Below are 9,182 nucleotides of genomic sequence, written 5' to 3' on the forward strand. Positions count from 1 at the left end.
CTGCTCCTCCGACGTCATCGGCCCCTCTGACGTCATCTGTCCCGGTGACGTCGTCGAGTCCTGTGACGTCATCTTCTCCCGTGACGTCGCCGGTCCCTGGGACGTTTTCTGCCCCGGTGACGTCGTGGTTGGGGACGCCGGCGGTGACGTCGTGTCCGGTGACGTCACGGGCGGGGGCGGCCACGGGCACAGGGCCGGGGGCAGCGCCCGGAGACACCAGGGCCAGCCCGGGGCGTAGGGAGCCCACCTGGGGACAGGAGTGACCAGCGGTGACCACTGGGGACATCGGTGACCGACGGTGACCGACAGCGACCGACAGTGACCACTGGGGACATCGGTGACCGACAGTGACCGACAGTGACCGACAGTGACCACTGGGGACATCGGTGACCGACAGTGACCGACAGCGACCGACAGTGACCGACAGTGACCACTGGGGACATCGGTGACCGACAGTGACCGACAGTGACCACTGGGGACATCGGTGACCGACAGTGACCGACAGTGACCGACAGTGACCGACAGTGACCGACAGCGACCGACAGCGACCGACAGTGACCATCGGTGACCACCAGTGACCGACAGTGACCGACAGTGACCGACAGTGACCACTGGGGACATCGGTGACCGACGGTGACCGACAGCGACCGACAGTGACCATTGGTGACCACCAGTGACCGACAGTGATCAACAGTGATCGACAGTGACCGACAGTGACCGACAGTGACCACTGGGGACATCGGTGACCGACAGTGACCGACAGTGACCGACAGTGACCATTGGTGACCAACAGTGACCGACAGTGACCATTGGTGACCACCAGTGACCGACAGCGACCGACAGTGACCGACAGTGACCGACAGTGACCGACGGTGACCGACAGCGACTGACAGTGACCGACAGTGACCATTGGTGACCAACAGTGACCAACAGTGACCATCGGTGACCAACAGTGACCACTGGGGACATCGGTGACCGACAGTGACCATTGGTGACCAACAGTGACCGACAGTGACCAACAGTGACCGACAGTGACCACTGGGGACATCGGTGACCGACGGTGACCGACAGCGACCGACAGTGACCACTGGGGACATCGGTGACCGACAGTGACCGACAGCGACCGACAGTGACCGACAGTGACCACTGGGGACATCGGTGACCGACAGTGACCGACAGTGACCGACAGTGACCGACAGTGACCGACAGCGACCGACAGCGACCGACAGTGACCATCGGTGACCACCAGTGACCGACAGTGACCGACAGTGACCGACAGTGACCACTGGGGACATCGGTGACCGACAGCAACCGACAGTGACCGACAGTGACCATTGGTGACCAACAGTGACCGACAGTGACCATCGGTGACCGACAGTGACCGACAGTGACCATTGGTGACCATCGGTGACCGACAGCGACCGACAGTGACCGACAGTGACCATTGGTGACCAACAGTGACCGACAGTGACCATCGGTGACCGACAGCGACCGACAGTGACCGACAGTGACCATTGGTGACCAACAGTGACCGACAGTGACCATCGGTGACCATCGGTGACCGACAGTGACCACTGGGGACATCGGTGACCGACAGTGACCGACAGTGACCGACAGTGACCATCGGTGACCAACAGTGACCAACAGTGACCAACAGTGACCATCAGTGACCAACAGTGACCACTGGTGACACCAGTGACTATCAGCAACCATCAGTGACCACCAGTCCCCCCCAGTCCCCCCAGTCCCCCCAGTCCCCCCAGTCCCCCCAGCCCCCCCAGTCCCCCCCAGTCCCACCAGTCCCCCCCATTCCCTCCCAGTCCCCCCAGTCCCCCCAGTCCCCCCCAGTCCCTCCCAGTCCCCCCAGTCCCCCCAGTCCCCCCAGCCCCCCCAGTCCCCCCCAGTCCCACCAGTCCCCCCCAGTCCCTCCCAGTCCCACCAGTCCCCCCCATTCCCTCCCAGTCCCCCCAGCCCCCCCAGTCCCCCCCAGTCCCACCAGTCCCCCCCAGTCCCTCCCAGTCCCACCAGTCCCCCCCATTCCCTCCCAGTCCCCCCCAGTCCCTCCCAGTCCCCCCAGTCCCCCCCAGTCCCCCCCCATTCCCTCCCAGTCCCCCCAGTCCCACCAGTCCCCCCCAGTCCCTCCCAGTCCCACCAGTCCCCCCCATTCCCTCCCAGTCCCCCCCAGTCCCCCCAGTCCCCCCAGTCCCCCCCAGTCCCCCCCCATTCCCTCCCAGTCCCCCCAGTCCCCCCAGTCCCCCCAGTCCCTCCAGTCCCCCCCAGTCCCCCCAGTCCCCCCAGTCCCCCCAGTCCCTCCAGTCCCCCCCAGTCCATCCCAGTCCCCCCAGTCCCCCCAGTCCCCCCAGTCCATCCCAGTCCCCCCAGTCCCCCCCAGTCTCCCCAGCCCCCCCAGTCCATCCCAGTCCCCCCCAGTCCCCCCAGTCCCCCCAGTCCATCCCAGTCCCCCCAGTCCCCCCACTCCCCCCAGTCCCCCCAGTCCCCCCCAGTCCCCCCCAGTCCCTCCCAGTCCCCCCAGTCCCCCCAGTCCCCCCAGCCCCCCCAGTCCATCCCAGTCCCCCCCAGTCCCCCCAGTCCCCCCAGTCCATCCCAGTCCCCCCCAGTCCCCCCCAGTCCCCCCAGTCCCCCCAGTCCCCCCCAGTCCCCCCAGTCCCTCCCAGTCCCCCCAGTCCCCCCAGTCCCCCCAGCCCCCCCAGTCCCCCCCAGTCCCACCAGTCCCCCCCAGTCCCCCCCAGTCCCCCCAGCCCCCCCAGTCCCCCCCAGTCCCACCAGTCCCCCCCAGTCCCTCCCAGTCCCACCAGTCCCCCCCATTCCCTCCCAGTCCCCCCCAGTCCCCCCAGTCCCACCAGTCCCCCCCAGTCCCCCCAGTCCCCCCAGTCCCTCCAGTCCCCCCCAGTCCCCCCAGTCCCCCCAGTCCCCCCAGTCCCTCCAGTCCCCCCCAGTCCATCCCAGTCCCCCCAGTCCCCCCAGTCCCCCCAGTCCCCCCAGTCCCTCCAGTCCCCCCCAGTCCCCCCAGTCCCCCCAGTCCCCCCAGTCCATCCCAGTCCCCCCAGTCCCCCCCAGTCTCCCCAGCCCCCCCAGTCCCCCCCAGTCCCACCAGTCCCCCCAGTCCCCCCAGTCCCCCCAGTCCCCCCAGTCCATCCCAGTCCCCCCAGTCCATCCCAGTCCCCCCAGTCCCCCCAGTCCCTCCCAGTCCCTCCCAGTTCCTCACTCGAAGCTCTCCCGTCGCTCTCTCTGCTCCTCCCGGCGCTGCTGCAGCAACTGCGGGACCCGCGCGGCCTCACGGGGGGTCCGGGCTGGGGACAGTGGGGACAGTGGGGACATGGGGACATGGGGACAGTGGGGACATGGGGACATGGGGACAGTGGGGACAGTGGGGACATGGGGACAGTGGGGACATGGGGACAATGGGGACAGAGGACACAGCCCCCTCCCCCCCCAGTGCCTTCAGTACCCTCATTATGTCCCCAATGTGTCCTTGATGTCCCCAAATGTCCCCAATGACCACAACACCCCAGTCCTCCAATGTCCCCAATGTCCCCAGTGTCCCCAATGTCCCCAGTGTCCCCAATGTCCCCAGTGTCCCCAATGTCCCCAATGTCCCCAGTGTCCCCAATGTCCCCAGTGTCCCCGTACCTGTCCCCTCTCTCAGCACCATGTCCCCGCTCTCCAGCCAGCGGTGACAGGGGAAGGTGGCCGTGGGGACGTCCCCGCTGTCCCCGGCGTTGTCCCCTCCGCTGTCCCCTCCGGTGTCCCCGGGGTGTGGCTCGGTGACGTCCCCGCTGTCCCCTCCGGTGTCCCCTCCGCTGTCCCCTCCGGTGTCCCCGGGGTGTGGCCCGGTGACGGTGACGGTGGCACAGAACCAGCGGTCGGGGACAAGGGACAGCAGCGGCTCCTTGTGCAGGTGCAGGCGCAGCAGTGTCCCCAAGGGGCGTGGGGACGTCACCTCCACCCACAGGGTCTGTGACAGGGGACACCTGTGTCACCTGAGTGTCACCTGTGTCACCTGAGTGTCACCTGTTTGTCACTTGTGTGTTATCTGTGTGTCACCTGTGTCACCCCAGTGTCATCTGTGTGTCACCTGAGTGTCACCTGTGTCACCTGTGTCATCTATGTCACCTCAGTGTCACCTGTGTCACCTGAGTGTCACGTGTGTGTCACCTGTGTCACCTGTGCAGGTGCAGCAGTGTCCCCAAGGGGTGTGGCAATGTCACCTCCACCCACAGGGTCTGTGACAGGGGACACCTGTGTCACCTGAGTGTCACCTGAGTGCCACCTGTGTCACCTCTGTCACCTGTGTCACCTATGTGACCTCCTGTGTCACCTGTGTGTCACCTGTGTCCCCAGTGCCCCCTCCCAGTGTAACCCAGTCCAAACCAGTGTAACCCAGTCCAAACCAGTCCAAACCAGTCCAAACCAGTGTAACCCAGTCCAAACCAGTGTAACCCAGTCCAAACCAGTCCAAACCAGTGTAACCCAGTCCAAACCAGTGTAACCCAGTCCAAACCAGTCCAAACCAGTGTAACCCAGTCCAAACCAGTGTAACCCAGTCCAAACCAGTCCAAACCAGTCCAAACCAGTGTAACCAGTATCCCCAGTCCAAACTCACGGTGCCGGGCCGCAGGCGGTGCCGGGGCCAGCTCAGGTGACACGGGCCCGATGTCCCCAGTGTCCCCTCCCAGTCTAACCCAGTCCAAACCAGTCCAAACCAGTGTAACCCAGTCCAAACCAGTCCAACCCAGTCCAAACCAGTCTAACCAGTACCCCCAGTCCAAACTCACGGTGCCGGGCCGCAGGCGGTGCCGGGGCCAGCTCAGGTGACACGGGCCCGATGTCCCCAGCGTCCCCTCCCAGTCTAACCCAGTCCAAACCAGTCCAAACCAGTGTAACCCAGTCCAAACCAGTCCAACCCAGTCCAAACCAGTCTAACCAGTACCCCCAGTCCAAACTCACGGTGCCGGGCCGCAGGCGGTGCCGGGGCCAGCTCAGGTGACACGGGCCCGATGTCCCCAGTGTCCCCTCCCAGTCTAACCCAGTCCAAACCAGTCCAAACCAGTGTAACCCAGTCCAAACCAGTCCAACCCAGTCCAAACCAGTCTAACCAGTACCCCCGGTCCAAACTCACGGTGCCGGGCCGCAGGCGGTGCCGGGGCCAGCTCAGGTGACACGGGCCCGATGTCCCCAGCGTCCCCTCCCAGTCTAACCCAGTCCAAACCAGTCCAAACCAGTGTAACCCAGTCCAAACCAGTCCAACCCAGTCCAAACCAGTCTAACCAGTACCCCCAGTCCAAACTCACGGTGCCGGGCCGCAGGCGGTGCCGGGGCCAGCTCAGGTGACACGGGCCCGATGTCCCCAGTGTCCCCTCCCAGTCTAACCCAGTCCAAACCAGTCCAAACCAGTGTAACCCAGTCCAAACCAGTCCAACCCAGTCCAAACCAGTCTAACCAGTACCCCCGGTCCAAACTCACGGTGCCGGGCCGCAGGCGGTGCCGGGGCCAGCTCAGGTGACACGGGCCCGATGTCCCCAGTGTCCCCTCCCAGTCTAACCCAGTCCAAACCAGTCCAAACCAGTGTAACCCAGTCCAAACCAGTCCAACCCAGTCCAAACCAGTCTAACCAGTACCCCCAGTCCAAACTCACGGTGCCGGGCCGCAGGCGGTGCCGGGGCCAGCTCAGGTGACACGGGCCCGATGTCCCCAGTGTCCCCTCCCAGTCCAAACCAGTCCAAACCAGTGTAACCCAGTCCAAACCAGTGTAACCCAGTCCAAACCAGTCCAACCCAGTCCAAACCAGTCTAACCAGTACCCCCAGTCCAAACTCACGGTGCCGGGCCGCAGGCGGTGCCGGGGCCAGCTCAGGTGACACGGGCCCGATGTCCCCAGCGTCCCCTCCAGGCGGAAGGTGACGGCGCCCAGCGTGCCCCGCCCCCACCCCGGGGCCGTGCTCAGCCCCACCCGGTACCGGGACACGCCCCCCGCCGTGACGTCATCGGGAGGCGGTGACGTCATTGCGGTCACTCAGGGGTCGCTCAGGGGTCACTCAAGGGTCACTCAGGGGTCACTAAAGGGTCCTGGGGGTCAGGGGTCACTCAGAGGTCACTCAGAGGTCACCCAGGGGTCAGTCAGGGGTCAGAAGGGGTCACCACGGTCACTCAGGGGTCACTCAGGGGGTCACTCAGGGGTCAATCTGAGGTCACTCAGAGGTCATTCAGGGGTCACCCAGGGGTCAGCAAGGGTCACAGGGGGTCACCCAGGGGTCAGTCAGGGGTCAGAAGGGGTCACCACGGTCACTCAGGGGTCACTCAGGGGGTCACTCAGGGGTCAATCTGAGGTCACTCAGAGGTCATTCAGGGGTCACCCAGGGGTCAGCAAGGGTCACAGGGGGTCACCCAGGGGTCACTCAGGGGTCAGAAGGGGTCACCACGGTCACTCAGGGGTCATTCAGGGGGTCACACAGGGGTGAGGGATCACTCAAGGGTCACTCAGGGGTCACTGAAGAGTCCTGGGGCTCAGGGGTCACTCAGGGGTCACTCAGAGGTCATTCAGGGGTCACTCAGGGGTCACTCAGGAGTCAGGGGTCAGTCAGGGGTCAGCAAGGGTCACAGGGGGTCACCCAGAGGTCACCAGGGGTCACCTAGGGAGTCTTGGGGGGTTCAGGGGTCACCAGGGGCCACTCCGGGGTCACTCAGGGGTCACCACGGTCACCAGGGGTCACTCCAAGGTCACAGGGAGCAGAAGGGGTCACTCAGGGGTCACCCAGGGGTCACCAAGGGGGTCGTGGGGGGGTTCAGGGGTCACTCCGGGGTCACTGAAGGGTCCTGGGGGGGTCACTTGGGGTCCACAGGGGTCACAGGGGTCACTCAGGGGTCGCAGGGGTCACTCAGGGGTCACAGGGGTCACTCAGGGGTCCCTCAGGGGTCACTTGCGGGTCTCTGGGGGGTCAGGGGTCACCCAGGGGTCACCGGGGGGTCCCTGGGGGCCCTTTGGGGGGTTTGGGGGAGGTTTGGGGGGTCCTGGGGTGTCCCGGGGGGGGTTGGGGGGTCCCAGGGAGATTTTGGGGGTCCCGGGGGGGGGTTTGGGGTCCCGGGGGGGTTTGGGGGGTCCCGGGGGGTCCCGGGTGGGTTTTTTGGGGTCCCGGGGGGGTCCCGGTGGGGTTTTGGGGTCCCGGTGGGGTTTGGGGGGTCCCTGGGGGGTCCCGGGGGTCCCTCGGTGTCTCCGGAGTCTCTCGGGCGCTGTCGCGGCGTCCCCGGCGCCTCCCAGTGCGGACCAGTGCAGACCAGTCCCCGCCCAGTTCCGCCCAGTTCCGCCCAGCCCCCTCCCAGTTCACCCCAGTCCCCGCCCAGTTCTGCCCAGTCCCCGCCCAGTCCCCGCCCAGTCCATCCCAGTCAGACCAGTTCCAGCCCTGCCGGCCTCAGCCGCCCCCGCACCAGTTACACCCCAGTTCATCCCAGTTACGCCCAGGATATCCCAGTTTGGCCACTGGGGCTGAGCCCTGCCCCAGTTCCATCCCAGTTCCCTCCCAGTTAACCCCAGTACATCCCAGTTGCGACACCGGGGCTGACCCCTGTCCCAGTTCCCTCCCAGTCCATCCCAGTCAGACCAGTTCCAGCCCTGCTGGTCTCAGCCGCCCCCACACCAGTTACACCCCAGTTCATCCCAGTTACACCCCAGTTCATCCCAGTTTGGCCACTGGGGCTGAGCCCTGCCCCAGTTCCATCCCAGTTAACCCCAGTTCCATCCCAGTTAAATCCCAGTTCCCTCCCAGTTCCCTCCCAGTCCATCCCAGTCCCCTCCCAGTCCATCCCAATCAGACCAGTTCCAGCCCTGCCAGCCTCAGCCACCCCAACACCAGTAACGCCCCAGTTCATCCCAGTAACGCCCCAGTTCATCCCAGTAATGCCCCAGTTCATCCCAGTTTGGCCACTGGGGCTGAGCCCTGCCCCAGTTCCATCCCAGTTAAATCCCAGTCCCTGCCCAGTCCCCTCCCAGTTCATCTCAGTTTTATTCCAGTTTATCCCAGTTCCATCCCAGTTCCATCCCAGTTCATCTCAGTTTTACTCCAGTTTATCCCAGTTCCACCCCAGTGAAATCCCAGTCCTGTCCCAGTTCCATCCCAGTTAACCCCAGTATATCCCAGTTGCGACACCGGGGCTGACCCCTGTCCCAGTTCCCTCCCAGTTCCCACCCAGTTCCCACCCAGTCCCCTCCCAGTCCATCCCAGTCTGACCAGTTCCAGCCCTGCTGGTCTCAGCCGCCCCCGCACCAGTAACGCCCCAGTTCATCCCAGTTCATCCCAGTTACGCCCCAGTTCTATCCCAGTTACCCCAATTCCCGCCCAGTTCTATCCCAGTTAACCCCAGTTAAATCCCAGTTAACCCCAGTTGCATCCCAGTTAACCCCAGTGAAATCCCAGTTCCCTCCCAGTTCATCCCAGTACGTCCCAGTTCCCTCCCAGTATCCCCAGTGGGCCCAGCCCTGTCCCAGTTCCATCCCAGTTCCTTCACTGGGCGTGTCCCAGCTCTGCCCAGTATACACCAGTATGGACCAGTATGGACCAGTATGCCCAGTGCCCTTCCCCCACACACAGACACCGCTCCAGTGACACCTTTATTGAAACCAGTAACGGCTCCCAGTATAAACCAGTGACAGCTCCCAGTATAGACCAGTAATGGGTCCCAGTATAGACCAGTAATGGCTCCCAGCATAAACCAGTAACAGCTCCCAGTATAGACCAGTAATGGCTCCCGGTAGAAACCAGTAACAAGTCCCAGTATAGACCAGTAATAGCTCCCAATATATAGTAACATTCCCAGTATAAACCAGTAAAAGCGCCCAGTACAGACCAGTAACAGCTTCCAGTATAAACCAGTAACAACTCCATAAATACCAGTAACAGTTCCCAGTACAGACCAGTAACAGTTCCATAAATACCAGTCCCAGCTCCCAGTACAGACCAGTCCACACCAGTCATGGCTCCCAGTACAGCCCAGTCCCAGCTCCCAGTACAGACCAGTCCCGGCTCCCAGTACAGACCAGTCCACACCAGTCCCGGCTCCCAGTACAGCCCAGTCCCAGCTCCCAGTACAGACCAGTCCACACCAGTCATGGCTCCCAGTACAGCCCAGTCCCGGCTCCCAGTACAGACCAGTCCCGGCTCCCAGTACAGC

This window comes from Chamaea fasciata, unplaced genomic scaffold, assembly GCF_029207755.1.
Source record: "Chamaea fasciata isolate MVZ Bird 193981 ecotype frontalis unplaced genomic scaffold, bChaFas1.0.hap1 SCAF_451, whole genome shotgun sequence".
NCBI classification, from domain to species: Eukaryota; Metazoa; Chordata; class Aves; order Passeriformes; family Sylviidae; genus Chamaea; species Chamaea fasciata.